The sequence below is a fragment of the Globicephala melas genome, chromosome 3 (assembly GCF_963455315.2).
Source record: "Globicephala melas chromosome 3, mGloMel1.2, whole genome shotgun sequence".
NCBI lineage: Eukaryota > Metazoa > Chordata > Mammalia > Artiodactyla > Delphinidae > Globicephala > Globicephala melas.
Genome location: NC_083316.1, coordinates 143,250,041 through 143,264,295, shown reverse-complemented (window position 1 = coordinate 143,264,295; position 14,255 = coordinate 143,250,041). Strand labels below are relative to the sequence as shown.

General features: G+C 41.0%; 1 protein-coding gene across 6 annotated transcripts in view; it reads right to left on the bottom strand.

Moving 5' to 3' along the window:
* Window positions 1-14,255, bottom strand: part of TENM2 (teneurin transmembrane protein 2) — a 3,004,989-nt gene that overhangs the window by 32,429 nt on the left and 2,958,305 nt on the right. The gene's annotated exons all lie outside the window — the stretch shown is intronic.

Sequence of the window (14,255 nt, the reverse complement as noted above, 5' to 3'; positions counted from 1 at the left end):
CCATGGCATGTGGGATCTTCCCGGACCAGGGCTCGAACCCGTGTCCTCTGCATTGGCAGGCGGATTCTTAACCACTGCGCCACCAGGGAAGCCCTGTTCTTCTTTTTAAAGATTGCTTTGGCCATTTGGGTATCTGTGGTTCCATACAGATTTTAGAAACATCTGCTCTATTTCTGTGAAAAACGCCATTGGAATTTTGTTAGGGATTGCATTGAATTTGTAAATTGCTTTCAGTAGTATGGACATTTTATCAATATTAATTCTCCCACTTCGTGAGCACGGAACACCTTGCCATTTATTTGTGTCGCCTTCAGTTTCTTTCATCAATGTCTTACAGTTTTCAGTGTACAGGTTTTTTACCTCCTTGGCTAAATTTATTCCAAGGTATTTTGTTTGTTTTGATGCAATTGTAAATGGGATTGTGTTCTTAATTTCTCTTTCTGATAATTTGTTATTAGTGTATAGAAATGCAACAGATTGCTGTATATTAATTTTGTACCCTGCAACTTGACTGAAGTTTTTAATTCTTTTTTTGTTTTGTTTTGGTAAAGTCTTTATGGTATTTTATATATAATTTCATGGCTTCTACAAATAGTGACAGTTGTACTTCTTCCTTTCCCATTTGGATGCCTTTTACTTATTTTTCTTGCTTCATTGCTGTGGCTAGGACTTCCAATGTTGTGTTGAATAAAAGGGGCAAGAGTGGGTGTACTTGTCTTGTTCCTGATCTTAAAAGAAGAGCTTTCAGCCTTTCACCATTGACTACAATGTTAGGTATAAGCTTATTCTATATGGCCTTTATTATGTTGAGGTACGTTCCCTCTACACTCACTTTGCTGAAGGTTTCTATCTAAATGGATGTTGAATTTGACAAATGCTTTTCACATCTATTGAGATGGTCATATGATTTTTATCCTTTATTTTGGGAATGTGTATCACATTGATTTATCGATGTTGAACCATCCTTGCATCCTTGGAATAAGTTTCACTTGATCATATGTAGGATTCTTTAAATGTATTGTTGAACTCAGTTTGCTAATGTTACGTTGAGGATTTTTTCATCTATGTCCATCAGGGATACTGGCCTGTAATTTTATTTCTTGCAGTGTCCTTGTCTGGTTTTGGTTTCAGGGTAATGCTGGCCTTGTTAAATGAGTTTGGAAGCATTCTTTTTAGAAGGACTGGTATCAATTCTTCTTTAAATGTTAAGTAGAATTCACAAGTGAAGTCATGTGATCCTGGACTTGCGTTTCGTGGGAGGTTTTTGATTACTGATTCAATCTCCTTCCTAGTAATTGGTCTGTTCAGATGGTCTCTTTCTTCTTGATTCAGTCTTTGTATGTTGTATGTTTCTAGAAATTTATCCAGTTCTTCCATGTTGTCCATTTGTTGGTGTATAATTGTTCATAGTAATCTAGTATGATCGTTTTATTTCTGTGATATTGATTGTAATTTCTTCTTCATTTCAGATTTTATTTATCTGAGTCCTCTCTTTTTTCTTAAATCTAGCTAAAAGTTTGTCAATCTTGTTTATCTTTTCAAAGAACTAGCTCTTGGTTTCATTGAATTTTTGCTATTGTTTAATCTCTGTTTCGTTCATTTTTTTGCTCTGATCTGTATTATTCCTTCCTGCTACTAACTTTGGGCTTCGTTTGAGGTATAAAGTTAGGTTGTGTATTTATGATTTTTCTTGTTTCTTCAGGTAGACATTTACCACTATGAACTTCCCTCTTAGAACTGCTTTTTCTGTATCCCTTAAGTTTATGTTGTATTTCCATTTTCATTTGTCTCAAGGTATATTTTTATTTCTCTTTTGATTTGTTTCACTCACTGATCTATAGCATGTTGCTTAATCTCCATATACTTGTGAATGTTCTAGTTTTCTTCTTCTAATTGAGTTCTATTTCTAGTTTCAAACCATTGTGGTCAGAAAAGATGCTTGATATGATTTCAACCTTGTACATTTTTTAAGAATTGTATTGTGGCCTCATATATGATCTATCCTGGGGAAAGTTCCCAGTGCACTTGAGGAGATGTGTATTCTGTTGTTTTTGGATGGAACGTTCTATTTATATCTGTTAAATTTATCTGGTCTTATATGTCATTTAAGGCCAATGTTTCCTTATTGATTTTCTGTCTGGATAATCTATCCATTGATATAAGTGAGGTATTAAGTCTCCTACTATTGTTGTATTCCTGTCTATTTCTCCCTTGAGATCTGTTAATATTTGCTTTATATATTTAGGTTATCCTATGTTGGGTGCATAAATACTTACAAATATTATATCCTGTTGTTGGATTTACCCCTTTGTCATTATGTAATACTTTTCTTTAACAACTTCCACACACACAATACGGCAGGGTTAACCATGGTCATCATGTTGTACGTTACATACCTAGCACTTATTTATCTTATAACTGGAAGTTTGTGCATTTTGATCACCTTCCTCCAGTTCTACCTCCCCCACCTCTGCCTCTGGTAACCACAAATCTGATCTCTTTTACTATAAGTTTTGGGATATTTTTGTTTGTTTGTTTTATGAATTACACCTGTAAGTGAGATCATACAGTATTGGTCTTTCTCTGTCTGACTTATTTCACTTAGCACAGTGCCCTCAAGATTCATCCATGTTGTTGCATATGGCAGAATTTCCTCATTTTTTAATGACTGAATAACATTCCATTGTATATATATACCACAACTTCTTTATCCATTCACTGTCAATGGACACTTAGGATATTTCCATATTTTACCTATTATAAATAGCTGCTATGAACATGGGGAAACAGATATCCATTGTTTTTTTTCCTTCAGACATATTCCCAAAAGTAGAATTGCTGGATCATATAGTAGTTCTATTATATTTTTAATTTTTTGAGGACCCTTCATACTGTTTTCCATAGTGGCTGCACCAATTTACAACCCCACGAATAGTGCACAAGAGTTCCCTTTTCTCCACATCCTCACCGCACTTGTTAACTCTTGTCTTTTTAGGATGGTCATTCTAATGGGGGGTGGTGGTGGTGGTGAGGTGATATCTCATTGTGTTCTTGATTTGCATCTCCCTAGTGACTAGTGATGTTGAGCACCTTTTCATGTACCTGTTGGCCATCTGTATATCTTCTTTGAAAAAATTTCTATTCAGGTCCTTTGCCCAATCCAATTTTTAATTTTTTTTTTTGCCATTGGATTGTATGAGGTTTTTAAAATAAATTTTAGATGTTAATCCTTTATCAGATATATGGTTCACAAATATTTTTTCCCCATTTTGTAATTGTCATTTCACTTTGTTGATTGTTTCTTTTGCTGTGCAGAGCTTTATAGTTGACGTATTCTCACTTGTTTATTTTTGATTTTATTGATTATGCTTTAGGTGTCATATCCAAAAAAATCATTACCAAGACCCATATCAAGGAGCTTCTTCCTGTTTTTTCCTCTAGGAGTTTGATCATTTCAAGTCTTACATTTAAGTCTTTAATCAATTTCAAGTTACTATCTGTGAGAGGTCTAAGACGGGGTCTAGGTTCATTATTTTACATGTGAATATCCAATTTTCACAGCACCATTGATTGAAGAGATTATCTTTTCTCCATTGAGTATTCTTGGCTCCCTTGTCAAATAGAGTTGACCATAGAAGCTTGAATTTATTTCTGGGCTCTCAGTTCTATTCCATTGGTCTATCTGTCTGCTTTTATGCCAGTACCATACTGTTTTGATGACTGTAACTTAGCAGTTTAGCTTGAAACCAGGAAGTGTGTGATACCTTCTGCTTTGTTCTTCCTTCTTAGGATTTCTTTGGTCATCGGGGTCTGTTATGGTTCCACATAAATTTTAGAATTTTTTTTTCTACTTTTGTAAAAAATGCCTTTGGAATCGTAATAGGGATTGCATTGAATCTAGAGATGGCTTTTGGTAGTTTTGACATTTTAACAATCTTAATTCTTCCATTCAATGAAACTGGGACACCTTTCCATTTATTTGTGTCTTCTTTGATTTCTTTTATCAGTGTCTTGTATTTTTCAAAGTAGAAATCTTTCACCTCCTTGGTAAATTTGGTCCTAACTATTTTATTGTTTTTGATGCTATTGCAAATAGCATCATTTTCTTCATTTCTTTTTTAGATAATCCATTCTGAGTGTATAGAAACACTACTGAGTTCTGTTTGTTAATTTTGTATCCTACACTTTTGCCAAATTTGTTGATTATATCCAACAGTGTTCTGGCAGAGTATTTAGGATTTTCTATGTATGAAATCATGTCATCTGCAAATAGAGATAATTTTACTTCTTCCTTTCCAATTCTGATACCCTTTATTTATTTTTCTCGCCTGACTGCTCTGGCTAGAACTTTCAATACTATGTTGAATAAGAGTGGTGAGAGTGGGCACCCTTGTCTTGATACTGATCTTAGGAGAAAAGCTTTCAACCTTTTACTGTTCAGTATGATGTAGCTATGGGCTTGTTATATATAGCCTTTATTATGTTGAGGTATGTTCTATCTATACCTAATTTGTTAAGCGTTTTTATCACAGACAGGTGTTGAATTCTGTCAAATGCTTTTTTTCTGCATATATTGACATAATCATATGATTTTTTTGTTTCATTCTATTAATGTGGTGTATCACACTGACTATTTTGCATATGTTGAAACATCCTTGCATCCTATGGGTAAATCCCACTAGGTCATGGTGAATGATCCTTTTAAGGTGCTGCTGAATTTGGTTTGCTAGTATTTTATTGGGAATTTTTGCATCTATATTCATTAGGGATATTGGTCTGTAGTTTTCTTTTCTGGTTTTGGTATCAGGATAATGCTGGCTTTGTAAAATAAGCTTGGGGGAGTGTTCCCCTCCTCTTTATTTTTTTGAAAGAGTTTGAGAATGATTGGTATTAATTCTTCTTAAAATGTTTGGGAAAATTCACCAGTGAAGCCAGCTGATCCTGAGCTTATCTTTATTGGGCAGTTTCTGGTTACTGATTGTCTCCTTATTAGTAATTGGTCTGTTCAAATTTTCTATTTCTTCCTGATGCAGTCTTGGTAACTTGTACGTTTCTAAGAAATTTCCATTTCTTCTAGGTTATTCAGTTTGTTGGTGTATAGTTGTTCAGAGGCGCCTCCTATGATCCTTTGTATTTCTGTAGTATAAATTGTAATGTGTCCTTCTTCATTTATAATTTTTTTAAAATAAATTTATTTTATTTTTGGCTGCGTTGGGTCTCCGTTGCTGCGCGAGGGCTTTCTCTAGTTGTAGTAAGCGGGAGCTACTCTTTGGTGCGGTGCGCGGGCTTCTCATTGTGGTGGCTTCTCTTGTTGCGAAGCATGGACTCTAGGAACATGGGCTTCATTAGTTGTGGCACGTGGGCTCAGTAGTTGTGGCACACGGGCTTAGTTGCTCTGCAGCATGTGGGATCTTCCTGAACCAGGGCCCGAATCCCCTGCACTGTCAGGCAGATTCTTAACCACTGCACCACCAGGGAAGCCCTTCATTTATAATTTTGTTGACTGGGTCCCTTCTCTTTTTGCCTTGGTTGGTGTACCTAAGGGTTTGTCAGTTTTGTTGATCTTTTCAAAGAACCAACTGTGAGTTTGTTTTATATCATGTATTGTTTTCTTGTTCTCTTTATTTATTTCTGCTCTTTTATTTCCTTCCTTCTGGTAACCTTGGGCTCAGTTTGTTCTCCTTTTTTCTAGTTCCTTAAGACACAGAGTTAGGTTGTTTATTTGGAGTCTTTCTTGCCTCTTAGTGCAGGTGTTCGTTGCTGTGAACTTCCCTCTTAGAACTGCTTTTGCTGCATCCCATAAGGTTTGGTATGTTGTAGTTCCATTTTCATTTGTCTCAAAATACTTTTAAAATTTCCGCTTTAGTTTGCTTTTGATCCATTGGTTGCTCAGGAGAGTGTTTTAAAGTTTCCATGTATTTGTAAATTTTCTAGTTTTCCTCCTGTTACTGATTTCTAGTTTCATACCACTGTGGTCAGAGGAGAAACTTGCTATGATTTCAATCTTCTTTAATCGGCTATGTTGGTGGCCCAACATATAGTTTATCTTAGAAATTGTTCCATGGGCGCTTGAAGAATGTGTTTTCTGCTGTTGTCAGATAGCATGTTCTGTATATGTCTGTTAGGTCTATTTTGTCTATAGCATTGCTCAAATCTGCTGTTTCCTTATTGATTCTGTGTCTGAAGGATCTATCCATTGTTGAAAGTGGGATATTAAAGTTCCTAACTATTTTTGTGTTGCTGTTTATTTCTCCTTTTAGCTCTGTTTTTGTTTTATATATTTAGATGCTTCAGTGTTGAGTGTATAAATATTTATAATTGTTATATCTTAATGGATTGACCTCTTTATCAGTATATAATGAACTTTCTTGTTTCTTTTTACCATTTTTAGTTTAAAGTCTCTTTTGTTTCATATAAGTATAGCTACTCTTGCTTTTCTGGGGATTATTATCTGTTTGAAATATCTTTTCCATCCTTTCACTCTCAGTCTATACATGTCTTTAAGGCTAAAGTGAGTATCATATAAGGCAGCATATTGTTGGATCTTTTCTTTTAAATCAGTTCAGCCATTCTATGTCTTTTAATTAGAGAATTTAATGTTTGCAATTGAAGTAATTATTGATAAGTAAAGACTTACTGTTGTCATTTTGTTCATCATTTTCTGGCTTTCTTGTAGGTGCATTGTTCCCCTTTTCATACCCTGTTGCCCTTTTTTTTTTTTTTGGCTGCGCTGTGCAGCTTGTGGGATCTTAGTTCCCTGACCAGGGATCGAACCTGGGCTCCCTGAAGTGGAAGTGTGGAGTCCTAACCACTGGACTGCCAGGGAATTCCCCTTGCTGTCTTTTTTTGTGTGTGTGTTTTGATGTCTTTTGGTACCAGTGTTCTCTGAGTTCTTTATCATGTTCTTCCATGTAATTACTACAGGTTTTCCCCTTTGTGGTTACCATGAGGCTTACGTAAAATATCTTAAAATGATAACATTCTATTTTAAGCTGATAACAACTTAGCTTTAATATAACTCTGAAAATTTACACTTTTACTTCTCACATTTTGGGTATTGATGTTATAGTTTACATATTTTTAATACTATGTAACTACGAACAGATTATAGTAGTTATGATTATTTTTTTAAACTTATAACTAGAGTTGTAAGTGAATTCACACTACTCTTACCATATTACATAATCTAATTTTGACTATATGTTTACCATTAAAAGTGAGTTTTATACTACTTTCTTCTGTTTTTATGATGCTAATTAGTGACCTTTTACTTCCACTCAAAGAACTCCCTTACCATTTTGGTAAGGCAGGTCTAATGGTGGTGAACTCCGTTGCTCTTGTTTGCTCATGAGTCTTTTCCTTCCTTCATTTATGAGGACACTTTTGCTGGGTACAGAATTCTTGGTTTACAGTTTTTTTTTTTTCCCTTTCAATATTTTGAATATATCATCCCATTCCTGCATGGCCTGAAAAGTTTCTGTTGAGAAACCTGCTGATAGTCTCATGGAGATTCCCTTGTATGTAATGTCTGTCTTTTGTCCTGCTGCTCTCAACTTTCTTTATCTTTGACTTTTGACAATGTTAATTGCAATTTGTCTCAGTGTAGTCCTATTTGGGTTCAGCCTATTTGGGGTCCCTTGGGCCTCATTGATCTGGATGTCCATTTCTCTTTTTTGGTTTGGGAAGATTTCAGCCATTATTGCTTTAAGTATCCTTTCTGTTCCTTTCTCTTTCTCTTCTGGAATTCTCATAATGCAAATATTCTTTTTTTTTGTGTGTGGGGGTGGGGGGCTTGTGTCTCATAAGTGCAAAGGCTTTCATCGCTGTTTTTCTTTTTTGCTCCTCTGACTGGATAATTTCAACTGTCCTGTCTTCCAGATTGCTGACTTTTTGTTCTTCTGTATTGAGTCTGCTTTTGAAGCTCTTAATTGAATTCTTCAGTTTAGTTATTGTATTTTTCAGCTCTAGAATTTTTTTCATGGTTTTTATTTTTGTTCAACTTCTTGTCATGTTCATGAATTGCTTTCCTAATTTCATTTGTCTGTGTGTTCTTGCAGTTCACTAAAGTTCTTCAAGAGGACTATTTTGAATTCTTTGGCTGACAGTTCACAGATATTCATTTAAGTAGGCTCAGTTACTGAAGTTCTCTTAGTTTCCTTTGGTGGTATCATATTTCCCTGATTTTTCATGAGCTTTCATTCCTTACATCGGTATCTGTGCATTTGAGTAAGTGGTCTCTCTTCTAGACTTTGTAGGTTTGCTTTGGTAGAGAGAATTCTTTGCCAGTTAGCTCAGTTTTAGTATCTGCAACTGTCTGCTGATAACGACCTCGAGCAGCTGGAGCTTTGCTATCAGGGTCTATTTTTGGATGAGGCAACTGCTTGAGCTCTGAGGGCAGGGGTGGGAGGGTGTGCTGCTGACTGAGAACAGTTGGATAGGACTCTTGTCTTGGTTCCCTGCCGAAGTGAGGCTGTAGGATGGGCTCTGCAGTTGCCTGGGTTCTCTGGTCAGGCTTACTAGATCGGTGGGCCTGGGTACTGTACTTAGCAGTAGGTATCTGCCCTGCCCTAGTGGGGCAGCAGAATGGAATCCAGGGTCTGCACGGCTTGTTTCAGGACTTGAATTTGGGAAGAGTGTATGCTGAATTCCCTCTCCAGATGGGGGCTACAGGTTTTGCTCTGCAGATAGGAAAAGCCATAGACTGTGCTCTCTGTTCAAGCGCCACTGTAAGTAGGGCAGATGGATGGGCTACATAGCTTCCCATGGGCTGTGGTTAGGTTCCTTGGTCGGGTGGGCTGAAGCCTATAGTCAGCAATGAGTGGGGTTACAAATTAGTTTTCCTGCTTGGGGTGAAGTGCAAGAACTAGCTCCAAGGTTTGTAAGGCTATTTGTTTGTGATCTTGATTCAAACCAACCTCTGCCCCAAGTTCCCTGGCCAAAAAGGGCCACTGGCTTTGCTTTGCAGGCTATCAGCTCTGCCTGCCCACCTCTCTGTTTGAGCTTGCTGTGCTATACAGCCTCTATGTGTTCCCACCAGTCCCCCTGGCCAGTCAGGGTGGGGAGACACACTCAGCAGCTGGTAGGCCTATGATCCGCTCCCATGCCTGGGTCGGGCAGGAGGGTCCATTTCAGGCACCTCCCAAATTTTCTGAACAGGCTTTCTGGTTGGAAGGGGCCGAGAGCTACACTTAGCAGCAATGGGGCTGGGCATATCAGGGGAACCCTCCATGCCTGGTACTGACTTTGCTCTGGGGCAATCAGCTCTGCCTGCCCGCCTCCTGGCTTGAGCATTACTGGGTTTCCATGCCTTGGAGGGGGAAGTGGGCAGATCAGCCTCCAGAGCTGGTAAAACTCCTGCCAAGTTCCCTGCTCAGACTGACTTGGTTCTGCAGCTGAGCAAAGCTGCTGGCTGGGATTACCCGGGCGCTGCAGGGAGGGACTCGGTCTACCGAGATCTGAGTGCTGGTTGTTGCAAGCCCCTCCCTCTTTCTCCATCAAGATCAGCTTCCCAGTGGTTGAGCCCCGCAGATTCTCCTGCAGTCCCTGTGGGGTGATACAGGAGTAGCCGCTCTCACAAAGCAGCTCACAATGCTGGGGGGTCCCAGATGTCGCCCACGAGCTCTCTTTTCCCACTAGTGGAGCTGTGTTGGCCTGGGGGAGGGGCAACGCAGTCCGCGTGCAGGTGCTCCTGTTACCCTTCTGATACACATGTCTTGATCTCTGTGGTGCAAGGCGCGGGGGTGGGGGTGTGTGTAGCTCAGCCTCACCCTGTGTTCTAGGACGCTCTTGGTGGTTTCCTGTCCATGAATCCTTGTTAGCTGCTGTGCTCGTGAGGGCAAAGTCAGGGATGACCTATGTTCCCATCTTGGTGATGTCGCTGAGGTAACTTTTGAAATACGTAATTTCTATAAAAATGCCTGATCCTTCTAATAGTTAAATATAATAAATTCGCTGGAAGCTGAGTCAAGGAGTTCAGGCCAGCCGTATAATCTAGTCAAATATGTTTAATTGTGAGGGTCCCTTCAGTAAAGAGGAGGTGCCTGGGCTATGGGGTCCGAGATCTTGGAGGGTCTGACAGGCATGCTCATCTCTTCGTAGGCACCCGCCCCCGGCTTCAGGGTGTGCCGGGGCTTTCATTTAGCCACACTGTTCTTATTCCGAATTCCACCTAAAAATATTTAAATTAACCTTCAGGCTTCCTGGAGAACATAAAAGTTATTCTGAATTATTTTCACTGCCAGGATCAGCACAATTCCCTTCCCAGCCAGCTCAGTAGGTATTCAGTGACAGAGAAACCAGTTTTTAAATTAATACAATTTTGTGTTGGTAAGGAAGCCATTCTTTTTCATTATTGGGCATTCTCCTCAGCCTGGCTTCCCCAGTTAATAAAACTCAGCTATTTAGCATGGTTTTTATTTTTGCAGAGGGCAGACTTTGGGAAGTAGTTTCCCCATGTGGAATCTCCCTCCAGAACGTTTTGATCTCTCCAGGCACACGCCTGTCACAAGGAGCCTTGTACAGAACCCTGAGAAAAGGAAACGCTGTCATTAAAATGGCCCTGCTGGGCCTATAACTGGTGACTCTAACTTAGCTTGAGGGGCAATGCTGGGAGCTGGCGAATCGAGAAACTGGAAAGAGGAAGTTAACGCTGGGCTGGATCCCCTCCTGGAAAGGGCCCTGTAGCACAGCAGGAGAGACCTCAGTTGGACTTACAGCAGAATCCCTTGCCCATCCCACGTCACGTCTGGGAAACCCAGAAAAGATGAGTGAGGGAGGGCAAGAGATTCTCCACGTCCGGCGATGCCGAAAAGCAGAACTCCCTGCTTGGAGAGTTTAGTTATTCACCCGCCCAGAGGAAAAGCCTTGCCTAGATGACATCTTCATTTCCTTTCTGGGTCAGTCCTCTGGGATTTAAAAAGCAGCTCCCATGCAAGACTCCATGCTATGATGGGATCAGGGATGGAGCAGACATAACAACTTGCTATAAATTTAATATCAGCTTAAATAATGCATAATTAGAAGGGTAAGCCTCTGCAAACACATTAAATAATGTATTCCCCAAGCAAACATGATTTTTGGATGATTTGCTGTTTCGGATGGCGGTGAGGTAGAAAGGTGGAGAGACCTGAATTTGAGTTGCAGGGGTTTTTGTTTTTGTTTTTGTTTTTTAAATGTCGGTTCATTGGGTTGTTTATTTTACTTTTATTTTTGGCTGCGTTGGGTCTTTGTTTCTGTGCGAGGGCTTTCTCCAGTTGCGGCAAGCGGGGTCCGCTCTTCATTGCGGTGCGCGGGCCTCTCACGGTCGTTGCCTGTCTTGCTGTGGAGCACAGGCTCCAGATGTGCAGGCTCACGGGCCTAGTTGCTCCGCGGCATGTGGGATCTTCCCAGACCAGGGCTCGAACCCATGTCCCCTGCATCGGCAGGCAGATTCTCAACCACTGCGCCACCAGGGAAGCCCTGAGTTGCAGTTTTAACACTGATCGGTTTTGTCATTACAAAGCAGAACCTTTACTGGTCATGCCTCCGTTTCCTTATCTGTCATGGCCTGTGAGCTCCTAGTGGGTAGAGACTTTATCTTATTTTTCTTAGTGTCTCTATTATTTTGGAACGTGCTTGGTGCTCAAACATTTGTGAGTAAGGGGGTTGAATTAGACCGAGTATAAGCACGCTGGCAGCTCTGATGATCTAAGCTCTAATAAGGAAAACTGACATGAGAAAATGTGAGCAGGACATTTGTGACTTCCAAGTATCTGAAAGGCTTCTTCCTTCATTCTAAAGAGCAATTGGAGTCATTCTGGGAGGAACCCCCGAGACCTGGAATTTAATAGACAGAGGTTGGAGGGAGAGGATTTTCATGATGTCAACTTAAAATCACAGCCACTCATTCAGCATTGACTGAGCACCTACTCTGTGCTTGTTAATGTGATCAATATTTAAACTAGAGCAGGACAGTTAGGGCCCCTGACCTCATGACCTTACAGGTCAGAGGAGGAAAAAGACACATGAACCAACAATGAAAAACATTCGTGTGGTGATGAGTAAAAAGAGGAAGGCACTATGGGAACGGAGGAGGGACATGGAGCCAGAACTGGATGGATGAGGCCAGTTTCCCAGAGGAACTGCTGCCTCAGTGGGGCCCAAAGTATGAGACTTCACAGGTGAGGGCAGGAGATGACTCAGGGAGAACATTCCAGAGGGGGAAGTCAGCAGGTGAAAGCTCGGCTGGTAAGCAAGGGCCCTGCGCAGGCAGAGAACCTCACTTCCGATGCTGTGGGAGAGTTCTAGTGGGGGCAGGTGGTCCATGGGTAGGGATGTGGCAGAGGGGAGGGGTGTCTGGTATGGAGCCTCAGCCCAGACGAACTGAATGGACTGGGACTTGTCATCCTGCAACCTGAACTTGTAGAAGTATGTTGAGTGTCTCCTAGCCTCTCAGAAGCGGGGAAGGCAGTCCAGCCTGCAGATGAATGCTCCTTTGTGTTCAACAGTGGGTACATCTGGGGAGGACGTCTGTGCTTCTCAGATCCTTAGCAGCACCGGTCAGGCGTCAATCCCTTGACCTCACCCCCCCCCCCACCCCAGCTAGTCTGCTCCAGCTACACTGGCTCATGTTCTGCCTCAGGGCCTTTGCGCATGCTGGCACCTTAGCACAGAAAGCTTTCTTGCCATTCCATTCCTGAAAATTTCCTACTCTTCATTCAGTTCTCAGTCCAAATGTCATCTTCCTAGAGTGGCCTTAACGCTACGGCATAAAGCTCCATGAGGGTCTTTCCACTTTTCCATCACACCAATCAAAACAGAAAGCAAGTCATCCGAAAGTAATGTTTGCTTGGGGGATACATTGTTGAATATGTTTTGCAGAGGCTTACCCTTCCAATTATATATTATTTAAGCTAATATTACATTTATAGCAAGTTCTGCCTGCACAAGCACTGCTCAGAATTCAGTGTCTTGTCTGTTCACTAACGTAACACTCAGTGCCTCGAACAGTGCCAGGAACGTAATAGGTGTTTGAAAAAATAAAACGTTGGTTGGTGTAGAATGAATGCACTGTGGCAGGAAGGGCTGATGAAATTCAGGCTCTTGTGATGACTGCATATGTTAACAGACCTACCTGAGTGGGTTCCATGCAGAACTGAGTTCACGTGTGTGTGTTCACAGGCACACATGCATACCCGCCTCCCACCTTTTTCCTGCGTCACTGTCATTTGCCACAAAAGTAAAAGTAACACAAGCCAACGTGTAATTGCAATGTCATATTAATCATACAGAAACCCAAACAAAATTACTAACTCCCACTTCCTGGAATACTAATAACACTAATACTGGTATCATGATGGAAGATTATCTGGGAAGCAATTTTCCTTTTGTTCTGCTACCTACACATGTAGCTGTTTCTTGCTTTTGCAATCTCTATGTAAATCATAATCAGGGAATATCCTAGAGGGTGGTATGTGCCTTCCTTATCAGAGAGAATCACGCACTAAACCCATCTTAGGAAAGAGCAGAAGTTTTAAATCTTAACAGGAGGAGGTGGTTTCAGTTCTCTCTTCCAAAAGTCTAGAAAAATGTCTTGCTGGAGGGGAGGAGTATTAATGCATTAAGAGGTCCTCAGGACCAGAAGTTTGCTTTATGATTAGGCTTTGGAGGGAGGGAGGATGAAGAATATACTTGGGTGTGTATGAGTGTGATTTAACCATCTCTTCCTTCTGTGGGTGTAGCACCCCCTTTCTCTAAGGTTTCCCCATCTAGGAGTTTTTACTGAGATGTCCGTCACACGAGACACGTGTCCACGTGTGACCCAGCCAATCACAGACCCCCACCTGCCTGACCAGTGATTGGCCCCGGGGTGTGACTGCCATTCCATCTGTGGCAGGCCATTCAGAGTTCTTCCAAGGGATTTTAGATTTTAATTCTGTAAAAGATTGCTCCCTCTTCCCCCTGGGTCACTAAGCTGAACTGGTATATCAGCCCGGAGTCATCTTTAGCCAAGTCTGCCTGACTCCCAGGGTGAAGAGGTCACCAGTCGAATGTAGGGGTAAATTAGGCTAAGTGTCAAGGGAACCATTGCTAAGAGATGGAAGGGGGCCGAGAGAAGGATGTCAACCTGATGATATCATTTGAGCTGGTGAAGTCGCTAAGGCTAGCTCCTCTCTGGTAGGGGCCCGCGAGGCAAGACAACACATGCCCTTTTTAATTGAGCTAATTTGAGTGCACTTCCTGTCTCTCTCTTGCAGTGGAAAGATCCCTGACAGATA